We start from the raw sequence: 17,048 nt of genomic DNA on the forward strand, positions 1-17,048 counted from the left end.
TTTTTACAAGTTGTAAAACTTTTATATCTTGTAAAAATATAAACTACTTGCATATAAGACTAGAACACTTTAAAACAGATTTGAAAAGTGTCAAAGTAACTCCGAAAGATTTAACAGTTCCGATTTATATGATAATATATGATTATCACAGTGGTACTTCCGCACATTTTCGATTAAATTCGTTCCACGATAAGCTTACCCGCTTTCGATTGGCATCTACCGAGGACGAACGAATGGACGATTCCCAGTTATCCAGGTGCAGGTTACCTCGTACGTGTTGATGGCGAGTAAAGAGTGAAACGAGAGTCTTCGATCGACGAAGTAGTACGGCTCGCGATGGTCCGGCGCAGCCCGTTATCGCGTCATTTCGAAAAGATATCCATAACCCACGTAGTGAGATAAACATTCTTCTGAAATCGTGGAGTACACGAGTCGATATATCGTTAATCGACTCTTTTTACCATATTATTTATCTGTTTTGATCATCGATCGAACGGATTTTTAATTGTTCTATTCACTTATTTTATTATATAATATATTATGCCGTTCTATTTACTTACGTTCTTTTTCTCTCAAAACGTCAAACATTATTTCACGTTTTCCGATTCCGATAAACACGGATTTATATAATTATCTCTAACAAACCAACTGATACAATTGAGCATTGACGTTTGTTAATCGTTTTTGCATAACAGAAAACACTTTGGCGATATTTTGGGAATTTTTGAATGAATCAATTTTTGAAATCGGGGCAGAGAACGAATAACGCTAATTGACTTAAGTGATAGTTTCGCATGTGCGCGTGTAGAGAAATATTGAGTGATACTAAATCTGTACATTCGGATGAATTTGTCTGTAGTGGGAAAAGTTCATATAAAAAGAGCCGATATCTGACAACAACTAAATAAATTATACAAAACTTGTTGTGGCAATTATCAAAATAAAATAATCCCATACAACGGCAGGTTGAAAAATTATTAATCGGAAGTTAATTAGTAAGGTAAAAATGCCAATATTGTCAATGTCATGATTGCCGCGTTTATTAACTCGACCTTCCTGCGGGATTATAAGAGCGATTACCGAAATAGCAATTCAATTTCCCCAACTGTAATGTATTAAAGTTTCAGTTCCGCATTTAATAGGAATTTAATCCCGCATCTGCAATTCGTTCTCATACATTCCCAAAGAAGTCCATCGGTCGGACGGATGGTGAATTTGCATTTCACCAAAGACTGCGTTCGCGAATATTGGCATGACTCGGCGCGATCTCCGTACTTGTCTCTCTTACGACCGAAACTTGGCTCGGTTCTTCCTCCTCCGACTTTTTCCACCTTTCTTGCGATTCCTTCCCGTCTTCTTGCCCTCTCGCGCCCATCTCCATTCTCTCCTCCAGCAATAGATCTCGTATTAAATATTTACGTTCCGCTTCTACATGCGAAATCTGTGGTGATATTTTAACAATCTCAATGTGTACGAGGTGTCCCATTGCGGATACCCGCTGCTATTTATTAGATAAAATTTCCATATCTCCGCAAGCTTTAGTTTATTTTTCGCACCAAAATATTTTTCCGGATTTCCATAAAATTAACTTCAGGCTGCCGCGGTATTTAATTAACTGCTTTTACTTTCCAATTGGCAAATGGGTTTTTTTGAGAGCTCTTTTTACTTCCTTGCACTATTCGCTTACATTATTTAAGCATGATTTAATTTTTAGACTTCCGTATCTACACTAAGCTCTATAAATTTTTCTGCACAAATAAAGATATCGGTCCTTCGCAGTTATTTTGAATGGAAAGAACTGAGGGGAAAAAAAATCTTGGAGATAGTAGATCGTTTGCACGTGAAATTGATCGCGATTTGTTTCACTTTTTAAGCCGGTGATAATTTCTTGACTAGTTTCCAGTATGGTATTCCCAGTTAACGCGTAACCACGTTATGAGATTGCACGGCCAAGCCACGTACCTTTTGACGCCTCTCCAAATTCGTTCCGTGGGTACTCGACACGCCGTTAATTGGAGCTCCGAAACGCCGCACAGCCTCGTAGCACATTCACACGACCGCAACTATCGTTGTGCGCGCACTTCATACATATCTCTTTCATAAATAATTATTACGACCAGTTTAATCACGCGCACTTACGAGTGTCAATATTTAGTCACGTTCTTCTGTGGAGGTACGTACATGAATAATAAAAATGCGTCGATATGCGCGTTAATTTAATCGGCATGTATTGTCCGGCGATATTGATTAACTATGTTGTCGCGGCGAATTAGTTCTCGCCGTATTTCCATCGATGTGAGGCATTATCGATGAGTAACGCAATCGACACGTAAATTATGTGACGAGTGTGATAAAAATTTAATAATTGTATTCTGTTATATGTAAGAGAAACATCCGCGGCGTTTATTTTCAATCGAGGGAAATTATTCAAAGATCTATTCAATTATTTCTGCGAGCATCTGCGTGTGAGCAAAACTTGTGTGCGCGACGCGACGACCTTTTTCTATATTAATCAGCGGTTGACTCAAGACGCAGCCAGCGACCTATATCGCGATATTCGAGTCTTTCTGCAAATGCGGATGGATTACAGCAACCACGAAGGTACACTTTCGTGCGGTGCAGACCCGGCGGTACGCGGTGGGCATTTAATTACACGGATCGAGCGGATCGAATGGATCGTCGTCGCGGTTGCTGCCTGCTCTGCGTTTCGAATGACTGCATCCATCACCGGCCGATATCACGCGACGTGCTCGTTCTCGCCATTTCCAGCCCTCGCTCTTCCTCCTTCCCTTTCTCTTTCTCTGTTTCGCCCTCTCTTTGCGGAAGTTCTAAAGCTATCGCACGCGCAGACGTGCTGAAAATTTTGTACAAAGTAACGATGCGATGTCGGCGTGTTCCGAGAGAACAAACGAGAGGCGAAGCGCAACGCGAACTTATCTCAAAGTCGACGGGACGACCCCAAGTTCTTCGCCCGTTCGTGTCGTAACCTAACTTCGGTATTAAACGTTATTAGCCAGCGATCCGACCGTCGTGCTATACAACCCCGAAGGAGACGGCGGGTATCGGGAGCGAGCGATCCGGCGTAGTCACTTGGCGTCGCCCGGTATCATTTACCGAAAACTGTCGTTGTTTCAAGCGGAGAATCCTTTAACGAGGTCCCGCGGGGTCGTTTAATCTACGTTCTCGTGTCTCGCGCGTTTACCGTTCTAATAAAAGCAAAAACCGTTCACGGTATTAAAGAGCCAGATTGCACAAATTCATGCTCGGCGGCGAGGCGGGGAGGGGAGAGAAGGAGAGAAGAAGAGGGGAAGGGATGACCCGAACCTCGAACGACTGTCTCTCCCGTCGGCTGACACTGACGCCGACGTTCTCGGGATTTTCATTCTCTCTGGACGAGGAGAATCGTGGACGGGGGGAGGGGCAGGAAGCGAGGAGGAAAACAGGACGAGAGAGAACGAGAACGGAATGCGAAGGCCGCGTCATGTTTTCGCCGGGGCATGTCGCAATTTTCCCTTTCGGAAGAGGACGGTGTATAGCGCCGAGGCTGGCGAGGGGGATGGCGGCGGCGATTGTTGCAACGTCACGTCTCCCCGTGCTCACGAGACTCTAACGCCAGGAATATATTCCCCGGAGTGGAAAAAGCACGCGTGTGTGTTCTAAGCATTGCCGAGTGATGTTTACTCGTCGCTCAGGGGCAATTCGGGATGCGAACTAAAAGAATTCACGCCTACTTTCACCGCCGAGAGAATTTACCCTAATAATACGGATGAATGTGTGGATACCCGCAAAATGCGAGTCGAGTCCGAGTGCTCTTCTTGGTTTTTCGTTAAATCAGCCCCATTAGGTCGCATGACTCTAAATTTTGATGAATGCGCCATGCCACATTGTCCGAAACCTCGGAATTGAGTTGAAATTTTATTCAATTGTGTAAATTGCCTTAAAAATTTAATCCAGTTATTCTAATTGCTGTAATATCTTAATCCATTAGCCTCGGACTTATTATAGGCACTTCGAATAATCTCTGTGAACTTATTATGAATCCCCGATTTTCAGAATTCCATTATAAGTAATAAAGTCCTGATTCTTTCCTAAAGAGTTTCCTAGACGTTCTTGATACGCTTTAAAAATAATTTTGATGCAAATGTAAAAGATCTGATTCGAAAAATATGCAATGATCACTTCTCATATTTGTCACACGAAAATGAATTCTTTTTATTCAATCATTTATTCTTTTTCTGATTCAAGAAATAATTTATTTATACGTATCTTTTCATATTCTTATTTTCTTTTAATCTTTTGTCACTTCTTATTTTTAAATAATACCTATATTTTATTTGGTTGCTTTCGTATAGATTTATATTGTCGCAAAAACGTTAAAGCAATGCATTAAACTTAGATTTGGGTAAATTTAGGCAAACATGAGACACTCGAAAATATGTACCTAACATTTACACGTCTTAATCTAATAATAATAAAGCTTAGAATCGATTTGGCTCCAAAAATATGCAGTGATAACTTCTCATTTATCATACGAGAATATTAAAACGAACTCTTTTTACTTAATCATTTATTTTTTTTTTATTCAAGAAATAATTTGTATGTATATATCTTTTCATTTTGTTATTTTTGTTTTTAATCTTTTATTACTTTTTACTTTAAAATAATACCTATATTTTATTTGGTTGCTTTCGTATAGATTTATATTGTCGCAAAAACGTTAGAGCGATGCATTAAAATTTGATTTTATTAAATTTAGACAAGCATGAGATGCTCGAAAATGCCGGGTATTTACACGTCTCGATCTAATAATAATATTTAGGACAGATTGCATCTAATAATTTGAGCTAAAAAAAGCTCTGATTTAATTATAAGAATTGAAACATACAATATTATTTGCGCATATCCAGGGAGTTTAAATCGAAGGTTAAAAGCATTCCTCTGTAAAATATCGACGTATGATAGCTTTGTCAGCTTAGATATTATCGCTCGAGTAAACACGAATGGCGGATTATAACGTAAGCGCGAAACTTCTCAGTTTATAATCTTGCTATTGTAGTTTGTGTAAGGATATTCTCGTAGAGGATACGAAAACTCGAGCGTGCTTTCCGCGCAAATGCCTTCGTACTTCGCAGCGAATTGTCTCGAAACTCAATGTCATTTCGTGTTTTATTTAGACTTGAAATTGGACGTTGTCATGCAATATGAAACCGAAATGGAATATTCTCATGCTATTTTTGAGATTTTTTTTTATTTTTTATTTAATGTCCTGGGGATCCAAAATAAATTCTTAAAAGAAATATATATATATTTTTTTTTACAGCGCGAGCAAATATCGCGTGTAACGACAGCGTGATTTCGAGGTGGAGAATCAGCGGTTAAAGTTTATCACATATATTTCATCGATGCTGTTAGAATTTAACTACGTTGTTTTTAGAATTTAATTACAGTATCGTGGAGAGGATTCGCGCGCGATAAAGGACGTTCCTTCAAAGCAACATCCGTCGGCTCGCTACGGTTTTAAGTTGACTTTACTCGTATGTTATAAAATTAATGTGCATACGGTCGGCGGGCAAGAGCGCGCGAAATTTCGCACCTTTGGCTTTTTCCCGACATACACGTATATATCACTCTGATTTAATCATCCCGTCTGAATCGCCTTTGAAATCACGGCGCTACGAAAATATAATTCCCTTTTTCACTCGCAGAGGGTGCATAGGTGCTACATGCAGCCTCGCAATTACCTAGTACTTTATTCCGTAATTATGTATACTTTGCGCCGGTAGTTTTTAATCTCTTTAGCGCGGAATACAGTTTACAATTTTTGTAATGCACACCGTTAAACCTGTTTATCACTCTCCGAGGTAATTAACAATAGAAGGTGAAACGGTTGCACGAAATTTTTTGGTCCATCAAGATTAAATATTAATTCTATATTGAATATAAGGACAAATATTGTGTGAGTGTAATAATTAATTTCGACGCTGGTTAGAATCTAATAGAAGTAATTAAAACAACATTTTATGTAATCAAAGGAACAAGAAATTTTTAAATTTCTAGCAATCTTTTTTAACAGCTTTAAATTAGCACTTTTTCGATATCAAAGTAAAAACTTGGTAGAAATTTACATTTAACTTTTTAATTATTTCTGTAGTATAAACATATGAGATATACAAGTGTGCATTATATATATATATTTTTTTGTTTTTTATTTTTACATATATAAAACCAGGTTTGAAAAGAAGATGTTTTAATATTTCAAACCATCGCAAAAATATATCACCATTACGCCTTTCATGGCCAAATGCATAAGTCATTCTCTTTGATGTTACTGCTAAAAATAGCAGAACTTTAGTGACTGGCTGAACACGTCGACGTGTGTCGACGCTATTTTCCTCACAGCTGCGTGCGCGCTCGTACGATCGGATATTTATTATCTCGCGCAAACCCGATGACGCGACCGCAACATAAACGGCTCTGCCGAGAAATTTCGCGCGCGAAGGGAGTAAGAAATTTCACGGAACGAGTGTCAGAGGGACATGAAAAAGGAGCAAATGTCGTCGCTTATACCTGGGCGCAAGTGTCTCCCATGTTTGCACGAGGTGCCGGTGGAACCTGATATTTCTCGCGATAAAGTAAACTTGAGGAAAGGGGAGCAGGAAGGATCGAACCGTAGAAGCGTAGACGCAATGTGGTGTATTTTATAAAAAGAAAAAAGGTGATGCGCACGCGAAGCTGCAGAGACGCAGCGCTCTTGAACCGTGAAGATCCGCTCGCGACGGGTGTCTCCAACGGTAAACGATTTATTCTGTTCCCTTATTGTCTGCGCCTTGTCTCACCGTGAAAACGGTATAAATTGAGCGTCAAGATTCGGATCTTTGCATGCGCAAACACAGTCGTTTCGCCGTCGTGATTTTTATTTGGATTATTGGTTTGGTATAAAGAAACTGCTTCAGCGAGTTGATAAAATATTTCGATTCATCGTACCGCTTTCTTTCATGACGATATCTGTTTATTCGTGAGAATTTCCGGCTGGCGCTTTTATGAGAAGATTTTCTTCTTCCTGGATGCGACATTATCTTTCTTGTATGTTTAACGCGAGGTACGCATTATACAAGAGAGTTTTACACCCAGTCCACTAATTGCAAGAAATGCGGATAAAACATGTTATTCTGTATACGCTGTTTGCGATACGTGAGACAGAGTTTATTCATTCGCGCAGAATTTTCTTTAAAAAAAAGATGAAAAAAAAAACTGGAGAGACTCCACGTTTTCGCAAAATAGAGCAGCAGCTTCTGGCTCTGACGACACCAATATCGCACGGTGCATTTTAAACACAACAGAGATATTCGATGTTCAGCGAGGTTGAATGTTGCGTTCTGGCACGGAGATTTCATTTACAGCACAAAAGCGGAACATTAAGAGGGAAACGGAATACGAATATAGCGCAAAGGGGTTGAAAAGGGCGCGAAGGAAAACGCGGTCGGACGCGCTGGTCTTGAGAAAAAGAAAAGCGCCCGGTTGCACACTGCGACCAATTGCTACAACCGGTTGCAACGACGCGGGTGTGTTTACACAAGCATCGACATATTGTCGCCAGAGATTTCGTTAACATCGCTGCGAGTATCGCGAACGTGCGACTGTTCGCACCAACCATGCGGCCGAGTTTTAGCATGGGTATTTTAAAACGACGGAAATTGTAAAAGCGTACCTAACTTGCTGTACGTACGCGTACTCGTTCAACCAGACAAAACATATACGCGGTTTGTGTTGCGTTGAGCATCACGCGAATACTCGCGAATACTCGCGCAAATATGCACTGGTATATTTCGCGGAAAATGTTTACGGCAAATACCGAACGCGTATCTTGCTGGAAATGAATATTTCGTGCCTGTAACGGTCGCGCCCGCGAATAATAAATATCCCAATATTTTTAGAGACTCAGACAGATTTTTTTTATTCCGCGATTTTGACGGAACGCTCGCGTAAGCTGTTTTAAGCGCGCTAAAATTTGTTGAATAAATTCGATTAGACTTCAGCATGTAAGAGGACCGTCGCCGCGTAAAAGGGATTAAGGATACATGAAATAAGGATAACGAAGAGGTAAAGGAAAGTCATTAATTTAGGTGGCAAACTCGCGCAACCGCGGAGACACGTTGCTCTTCAGTTAGTAAAGATAATTTCTACAGTGAGGCTAGAGAGAAAGAGAGAGAGAGAGAGAGAGAGACCCAGTAGCGCTTCAAGTACGTACATTATCTATAGCGTGCGGAAGATATTGTCGTGTCTTCTCCGAGTCAGATGACTTTAAAAAATCCATCCTTGTTTAAAGGGGAACGTTCTGCGCAAAGCTATAGATAACTAAGCAATAGATAATTTATATCTATTTTACATATGTGAATAATATAAGTGATATCGGAAACTCGCTCTTAATACATTTTCTTTGTGGAAAGGTGCGAGTTAAAAAATCATCATCGATGTAATGGTTCTTTAATAGTTCTCTCCCTAAGTTTTCAAGTTTTGTCGCCAAGTGGTGTCGGTACGGGCGATGTCAACGTTTCGCGTGAAGTCTCAACTCTTCTCCACTTTCTCCGTTCACATCGCTTCAACTCTCCGCCCGGCTGTCAGGCTTGTCAACTGCCAACCCTCAAACTCCAACTAGCAACCCTGATCTCCATCCTCTCTCAATCCATAATCATCAGCGCAGAGCTCTCAACCTTCAACTCTCAGCTGCAGCTGCTTTCATCCCTCAACCCTTAACCTTCAAGCCTCAATTCTTAACGCTCGACGCTTAATCTTCGACTCTCGCGTTTCCCATCTCGATTTCATCCAATTGATTCTTGAAGCTTCACTCGATAATTTATCGCCACAATGCGTGTCGAGCGTAAAATATATATTAATCAATAAATTGGTAGAAAAAAATATTTTATTTGATCGAGAACGCGATGTCATATCAAGTATTTTTCGCCTCATCCTTCTATCCGCGTGTACGTAGTGTGCACCTGTAAAGCTTTTGATCTATATCTTTGTGAATTTATGAGTTTATAAAGCTATGTATCTATAGATTTATGATTCGAATAGAATCGAGAAAAGCCGGATGGAATTGGTTCAAGAAAAAAATTATTTCGGCCAGAGCGCATTCAGCCATAGAGAGAGAGAGAATAAAATAATATTCCGGTGTTGAAGTTTAACGGACGTTTTTATTTCTATGACATAACAAGATCGGGGTTTATCATATCCGCGAAAACTCTCGATGTTTCTGACAATATCTATTATTTCTACACGAAGCTTTTTTTTTGCATGTATTTTCGCATATATTTTTGCATATATTTTTGAACAATTTTATCAAACGAGATCGCTTATGTTTAACTATATTACATTACATTCTCAAAGGCATTGTTCGCAATTTGTTGCTCTATTGGTTCTTATTTAATATATTCTGAGATTTACTTTACCGTTTACATCGCGCCATAGCTTTTCGCTGTACCGCCAGTACGAAATTGCGCCGTTATTTTCTGCAAATCCACCTTCGCTATGAAACATTCTCTGAGCGAATCTCGAAAGGCTCGCCAAGGTAAGTTAAGTACTACGAAAGTGCCGTCTCTGTTTCTGCTTCTTGGCTACTAGCTTTGCCCGCTTCGCTTTTTTCCGTTCGTTCCTTGGTGCAGTTCAAGCTGGTGCACACAGCTTTTAACCCGAATTCGCGTATCGTGTGTACACGCTAAAAAAATTTTTTTTGCATCAGCGAGTTACCGCGCGTTTGACACTGTCAACGTTGTTAATTTTTTTCGCCGTATGAGTTTTCGAGCTGTTCTACGAAACGGAATTCTCGCTAATAGGTTTCCCCATAAATCAGTTTCTGCTCGGAATAATCGTCATATTTTATTCGGACGAATCGCAGATGCAATCGGAAGTGACGGTTTTAAGTGGCGGATAAATGTTGTCCTTTTTTTTTTTTTAACGTGTGTACGTCTCGCGGTCGCGTTGCACTCGCGACGGAAGTAAGACGCGTTTTCGCAACGCTGGAAAAAGTTGGGACAGAGGAACTGAATTTGATCGATTTTCGATTGAGGTCGGTCCGCTTGCCGCACGACGGCAAATTAGGTCGTATGATATACGCGGTGAATTCGCTGGCTCGCTCCCTGAGAGATAGAGCGGGCAGCAGTACGCGAGAAACTTGAGCGTGAGTAGAACCTCGTGTGACTCTCTTTCCGGGATGTTTTGTACGTGGCGAAATAACAATTCTGAGCAATTGAAGTTAACCTATCCATTTTCGAAGATATCTATCTCGAAAATAGACAATCCTGCTTACGCAATCTACGTTACCTTTAACACGTTTTCGAAACACAGGCGATGCTGCGATTTTTCGAAAGAAACTTGTTCTTTATAAAATTGGAATACTGATTAATTCTGCTTGGTCGTACATCTGAAGTGTGTTGAATGTTGCATCATTACTAATTAATCTTGTCGATTTGCATTGTCGCTGGATGCTGCTACATGAGCTTTATTTAAATATTTTCTCCAAGCTCTAAGCTCATGCATCGCTAATGTTCTTAAGTACCGTGCTATTTGCCACGTAGGATGAGTTTAGAGAAAAAAAAGCCGCGACTATATGAGATTCTGCGGGCCCCCGAAGTGTGGGAAAAGGTAATTCTGTGTACCAACGATTTTTCATCCTGTCCTTTCTCGGCTTCCTCATTTTTCGCGGATGATGTAAGAGTGATTCCACGCCGGGTGCTCAATAAATTATGCAAATTGCAAGAATCTTCGCTGCTACCTTTGCATCCCTCCCGTCTATATACGCACTGGGTTTCCGCGGAAATATACTTTCTGGTGAAGAAAGATGTAATATCCTGCTCAATCTCGAGCTTACGCATACTGCAATGGCATCGTCATTACACTCGGTTGTACATCTCGCATGCCGCATTCTGTTCGGCGCATTCGTTCATCGCTTATATCGAACGTGATACACATTTTGCTTATTCGACACGTCCGGTGGACCGAGAGAAATCTTGATGTCAATAATCGCACGGTAAGGGTCGCGTTCTCGTGCGGGAAAGAGGAGTGAGCGAAATATAACAGTTGGCGAGAGGAGTTTAACACTTGAACACTCGGAAAAATACAGACTTTTAACCACAATTTATTATTCCGCATCGGCGTCTTAACGAAACAATATCCCGCTGCTCGGTAATAAGACGAAAAGGAGGAATGGTGGAAACTGAAGAGACAGAAGAAAATATAACGACAGAGTATCGGCGGAACTTTCTCGTTCTCTTCTCCTCAGCAAGATCGGCAAAGATATTCTTGCTCTCTCCCCCAGGCATCTCGACGGAAGTTTCATCAAAAAACTTATCGTTCTGTATTCTTCTCTGTGTTCCACCTTTCTCGCGTCTCTCATCCAGAGCCCCTCCGGTCGAAGTCTAACAAAGTCGAACAATGGCAATCAACGAGAAATATTTACAGTACGAGGTGGAAAAGGATCCTATAAAGACCGCGATATCGATCGATTGATTGCTTCGAGAATTTCCGTTGTTTTAATTATTGTTGTCACACGATTGAACGCTATCCGTCATTTAAGGTTTCTTAATAATTATCTTCAATTATTTATTATTACCCTGAAAATGACAAAATTACGAAAAAGTACGATCGAATATTTTTGCAATTTTTGCTATATAAATCGACTTTTTGTCAATTTCCTTGATTAAATCAAGATTACAAATGTGACAGAAATTCTATTCCAGCTCGATATATCACATAGAAGCATGAAATAATTAAATCTGACAGCAGGCATCAAACGAGATTAAAATCTAGGACAACCCGGATACATTTATGAAAGATCAGTTTGATGGATATTAATTATTATGTCTTAATTACGTATATTTATTACGTATTACGTATGTTAAGTTTTTAAAATTGTGCGCGTTTAAATGTTGGTCACATTATTTGATACCATCTAATAATTAATTTTCGACCGCTTAGCGTAGTCATATAATCATAAAATATATAACTTCCAAAACTCTCGAAAACAAAATGGAATAAAATGAAATACATAAATATAAAATTCACATATCGGAAATTTTAAACAAAATCCTTGATTTTGTGTGCAAATTGTGAAATCTAAAAATCTCGATGATAAAAATTAAAATATGAAAAGCTTGCGTACGAAACGATAAAAGAATAGTAAAATTGTAATTAGAAGCTAGATGTGTTTCATTATTTTATTACTGTTTAAATTTCTAGCTACTCATAGTTTAATTCGCTGAATATCGTCCTCTTTCTTGTTCTCTTGTACGGTATATTTGTTCGTATGTCCACGCTTTGTATTACTAATTATATAGACATCTCATTTCCACGGATTAGCGAGAAATACTGGGAACTGCGAAATATTAATTTCTCCCTTCTCGTGAATCGCCGGTGGTTGCCGATGAAAATAGCTTTGCAAGTGCAAGTGACTGCAAGTTGGATGAAGTTAAATAATGTGCAGTCGACATATCTTTCCATTATTCACAAATTTTACCTTTTTCCAACTTTGCACATTTTTCACATAAATTAATATTGGAAGAGAAAATATGGAATATCTTTTTTGAGAAATGCTTTAAATTTTTCACCATATATTGCATTATACAGCTGTTTTATTGTATTGATATTCATTTTTTTCTTTTTGATTTTTAAAGTTTTTGTAGTAGCTGATTTTTAATTCGTTACATCAAACCTCAATTATTCAATATAATCATGCTGCATTAGTATTGCCGACTGATTGATGGAATAAAATTCGATGCGTAATAAACGGAACGTTATTTCAACGGGCGCTCTGCATTTATTTTGCCCATTTTAATCTTGTATTATTGCATTTTGAATAAATCTTGTATTATTTACATATACCATGCCATGCACGTGTGAAAAAATTGTTGAAGCTGTGAACGGAAAACGTTTGGTGTATGCTAAATAATATCGCGCAATAATTAAATACTGTACATATTGTAATAATGTTAAAGGCGATATATTGTGTGTTATTCCAACTTTCGCATCTCTTTGTGCATTCGCGTGCTTGCATTACCTACACAAAGCACAGTTGTTGTGTGTCAAAACTGTTTCGCAACTTTCTGCTGCGAAAAACTATTCATTTCTCTTTATTCATCCCGAGTGTCTTATTATTTCCTCTTCTCCGTGCTGGATAACGCATCTACTACATATTTTGTTTTACCTGATCATATCTGTCATATTTCCACGTTGTTTGAAACCTCTCTGACATTTGCGCGATTTATGAAAGAAATATTAACCGGTATCGGATTCTTGTATCGCGTTTGCCAGTTCTTGCTGGCATAAATGTTGTTACACGATACGACACCGCGTGTAACGATGTTAAGAAAGAAATTCGAGCTTACGATTAATCGATGAACTATGCCCTGTAACTCAAGGAACATAGTTCGTACCCTCTCACGCGAGTGTGTGAACGCGTCAGCTTTTAAAATCAAAAGCGTTATCAAAATAACAATATAATTTTAAATAATAATGTGCAAGTAGCTGCTGGAAATTCTTGCAAAGTTGCACATTTATGCAAGATTATTTGCACATTTAATTTCGAGACTTATCAGTTGGCAATTTACAAATTGTTAATTCATTAAAGACCTAGTTTTTTTCTTAATCTTAATGAACTTGCACTGTTCACACGTGGTGTGTTTAAGAGAAAGAAAGGAGAGTGCACTTAAGCGTTGATTGCACTGCGCGTTTCTCCTAGTTATGCCACTGGCCACAACCTCTGCATTTATATAATTCAGTGTATATTTTGTGGTCTGCGTATATGAAAATCATAAATAATTTCAATGTTACATTTCAAAAGAGTAATTTTGCAATGTCCACAGAACAAGATTTAAATCAAAATAATCCACGTGCCACAAATGTCAAAAATCCGCTTCGATCGTTGTAAAAATTTATCTACGCTTTTCTGTTATATCCGCCATCGAAATTTGCCGAATATGTGTCATTGATGGATATCGCCTCCCATTGGCGTAGAACTTCAAAGTTAAATTGTCCGACGTAAGTTGATAGTACGCCGAGACGGCGACAGCTGTGGTAATAAAGACATTATGCATGACGTTAATAGATAAGGAAAAAGTTCAACCGCCAGTTAATTGAGCCGGATTACATCAAGTTTTTACACTTTGTCCTCTTCCAAGCGTAATCGTCGATCTCTCTCTCTCTCTCTCTCTCCCTCCCTCTCTCTCTCTCTCTCCCCCTCTCTCTCTCTCTCTCTCTCAAAGTATATTAATTTACATACTTTTTTCGCACGATCGTGAAGTTTTCCATGTAAATCTTGGATTATAATCTCGAGCTTTGTAAGCATCGCGCTTAGTACTTCGTGTAAGAATGCAAGACTCGGTATGCCCCGAGGGTTAAATATCGTGGTTATTATACTCTGTTAGGGGTTTGTACACCTTGCAACTTCGTCATGCTTAATATACCCAATTTAATACGGTAACACTGCAGCGAATTTACATTCAATGCAATTTAAAAATATTGAGGAATTAATTTAACATTATCTGTGAAATAGTGAGTTTATTTAAAAATACAACGAACAAGTTGATTTATTTGAACGTTTAAATAGATGTGGTGACAAAACTGTACTATATCAAGACATATCACCCTTTTATTCAAATCTAATGACTTTAAAATCATGCAGATGTTGGGTCACCGCGGCACATATGGGCCGAATGGGCTACCACCCTAGGGTGCCAGAAGCCGAAAAGCACTCCGGCACTCTGTTAGATAGAATCATAATATATTTTTCCCAATTTCGGGCTAAAAATTTTTCCAATTACATTAAAAATAGAATTGGATTGCATCACTGGCATCAAATTAGATAATAGGATTAAGAATTGTTTATTTGAAAGTATACTGTAAAAAAATCACATATGATATATAATGTCTCATACTATCATACAACGCGTATAATTTGTGTTTTCGCGTACACACTTTTTTCTAGCGTTGGAAAATACGCTTCTCTTTGTGATTATTATTAATTAATGTACATTGAATTTGTATCCAAGTGCTTCAAGATTGTTCAGTATAGCCATCTTCTATATTTTATGTTTCCCGCCGCGTAATAGAAATAAGGTGCAACATGCACGATCATAGTGTTTGCCTTCTCATGTAAGAAAACAGCGCTCGCTACCCTGCGGGCCAAATATTGCGGCGTGGCATACTTCGCCATGGGACTTTGATACACAGCTGCCGCCGTGCTTAACATATTCAATTTAATACAGTAACACCATGGAGACCATACTTAATTTGCATCGGGAGATTCGATCCGAGAGTAGCATATGTATACGCCCTGAAACCAAACCGATCAAGATGATTGGATATACAGATCGTATCAGAAGTTTTCTCCCGCTTGCCGAATAAATTTTACATTTTTTATTTGTTAAGTAGAGCGATTACTAGTAAAAGGACTAAAAATACACTTCTTCAATATGAATCGCAAAGGTGAATTAATTATTTGTAATTTTTCACCTGGACAGTTATTGCGCCACATTTGGAGACAAAAGACGAGAATATTTGGAATTTTAACGCAAGAGATCTAATAATAATCAATTTTATATTTTTTTTTCCTGATACATTTATACTCTCCAACATAACGTATATATAACATTCTTTTATTCTATTCTATTTGCAATGACCGATTCAGTCTGACACAATATTATCTGATTTAAAAAAATGCGACACCGCATATTTCGTTTATATATTGCCATTAATATAGAATGCTAAGCGACGGAATAAATTAGGATTTGCTTATAATGCGGAGCTTATACGTTGAAAGAAAGTAATTAAATAAATTGATATTTACGATTATAGCTTCTCTTAGCGAAATTGTTTTATCAGCGGGAAAGGGAATATCTAGGTAGGTGTGGTTGGGAAAAAAATATTAGTTGACAGAAATTATTTATCTAATTCCCTTGAAACGATCTGGGTCAATTTCACGACCTTTCCATGTCTCCTCTCTCGGCTTATGGCTTCATCTCATGCAAATATGATAAGTGATGCGATTCTTCCTAATGGAGTTGCTTTTTTCTTACAGGACCGGGAGATCGATCTCGCCGGTGGGTGGAGATAGAAAGGTCAGGGTGCGGAGATCGCGCGCGGGAAAGAAAGCACGGGCGTCGAATAAAGACGGAGAGGAGAACAGGTAAGCATTGAGCCCGCCGATCACGGCCGCGCGCGCGGCACCGGCCTGGAAAAACGAGGCAGATCCGGCTTCTTCCAGGCGAGAATTGAGATGTAGTCGAGGGAAAGGTGTCCCGTTGTTTAAAGAGCCGCGCAGTCGGTAGATCCCCTCGAGGGATCCTGAGGGATAGGTTGGATGAGCGCGCGAGGGGAGGCGGCGGAGTTAGAGGGTCTCGCTCTCGGGTAGATTTCGGGGGTAGATACCGGGCAAGGCTGTAGGCCGTTTGCTATAGTGCGCACGTACCAGGAGGCGAGGAGGGAGGAGGAAAGGAGGCGAGCAGGGCGAGTGGAGCGAGCGAGAGGGCAAGCGCGCGCGGGGCGGAAGGAGAAGGGGCGAAAGAGGGAGCGAGTGAGAGAGCGAAGCGGAGGGATTCGCGGTATAGCTTCGACTTTGGCCGTGCCGCAGTGGTATCGAGCGGCAACCCCACCTTTCACCCCGGTCTCCTACCACCCCTCGTCCGCGCCACCCGCTGCCCCTCGTTCGAGCCACAGCGCCGCCACCATTCCACCTACCCTAGAGAGCGTTATAGCGCTCTAAGCGCAAGTGCGCTCGCACGAACGCCGCGAATACTCTTTCTCTCTTCTTTTTTTTCCCCCTCCCTTCTCCACCCCCTCCCCTCCCCCGCCCGCCCGCGCGAATTCTATTCTTCATCTCCTCGTCCCTTCGCTCTAGCCCGCAACCCGTCTCGGTATTACCTTCCTCTTTTTCGCGGTTGTGTACCATACCACGTGATGGTGGACTAGAGATACTCTATTTAATGAGCCACGTACCGTGAAATGCCTCGAGTATCAGGGTCGGAAACGTAAACATTTAGTTCTTTCGAATGCATCGT

At 39.9% G+C, this 17,048-nt stretch overlaps 1 protein-coding gene and 1 long non-coding RNA gene across 4 annotated transcripts in view; one reads left to right on the plus strand and one right to left on the minus strand.

The window, feature by feature from the left end:
• The window catches only part of LOC105677853 (irregular chiasm C-roughest protein-like), a 126,001-nt gene that overhangs the window by 67,754 nt on the left and 41,199 nt on the right, over positions 1 to 17,048 (minus strand). The window lies entirely within an intron of this gene.
• Positions 1 to 17,048, plus strand: part of LOC105677854 (uncharacterized) — a 95,944-nt gene that overhangs the window by 51,781 nt on the left and 27,115 nt on the right. The window contains exon 4 of the long non-coding RNA XR_001101626.2: positions 16,070 to 16,177. This is a non-coding gene — a long non-coding RNA (uncharacterized lncRNA). The remainder of the gene's footprint in view (positions 1 to 16,069; positions 16,178 to 17,048) is intronic.

Source organism: Linepithema humile, chromosome 4 (assembly GCF_040581485.1).
Source record: "Linepithema humile isolate Giens D197 chromosome 4, Lhum_UNIL_v1.0, whole genome shotgun sequence".
NCBI lineage: Eukaryota > Metazoa > Arthropoda > Insecta > Hymenoptera > Formicidae > Linepithema > Linepithema humile.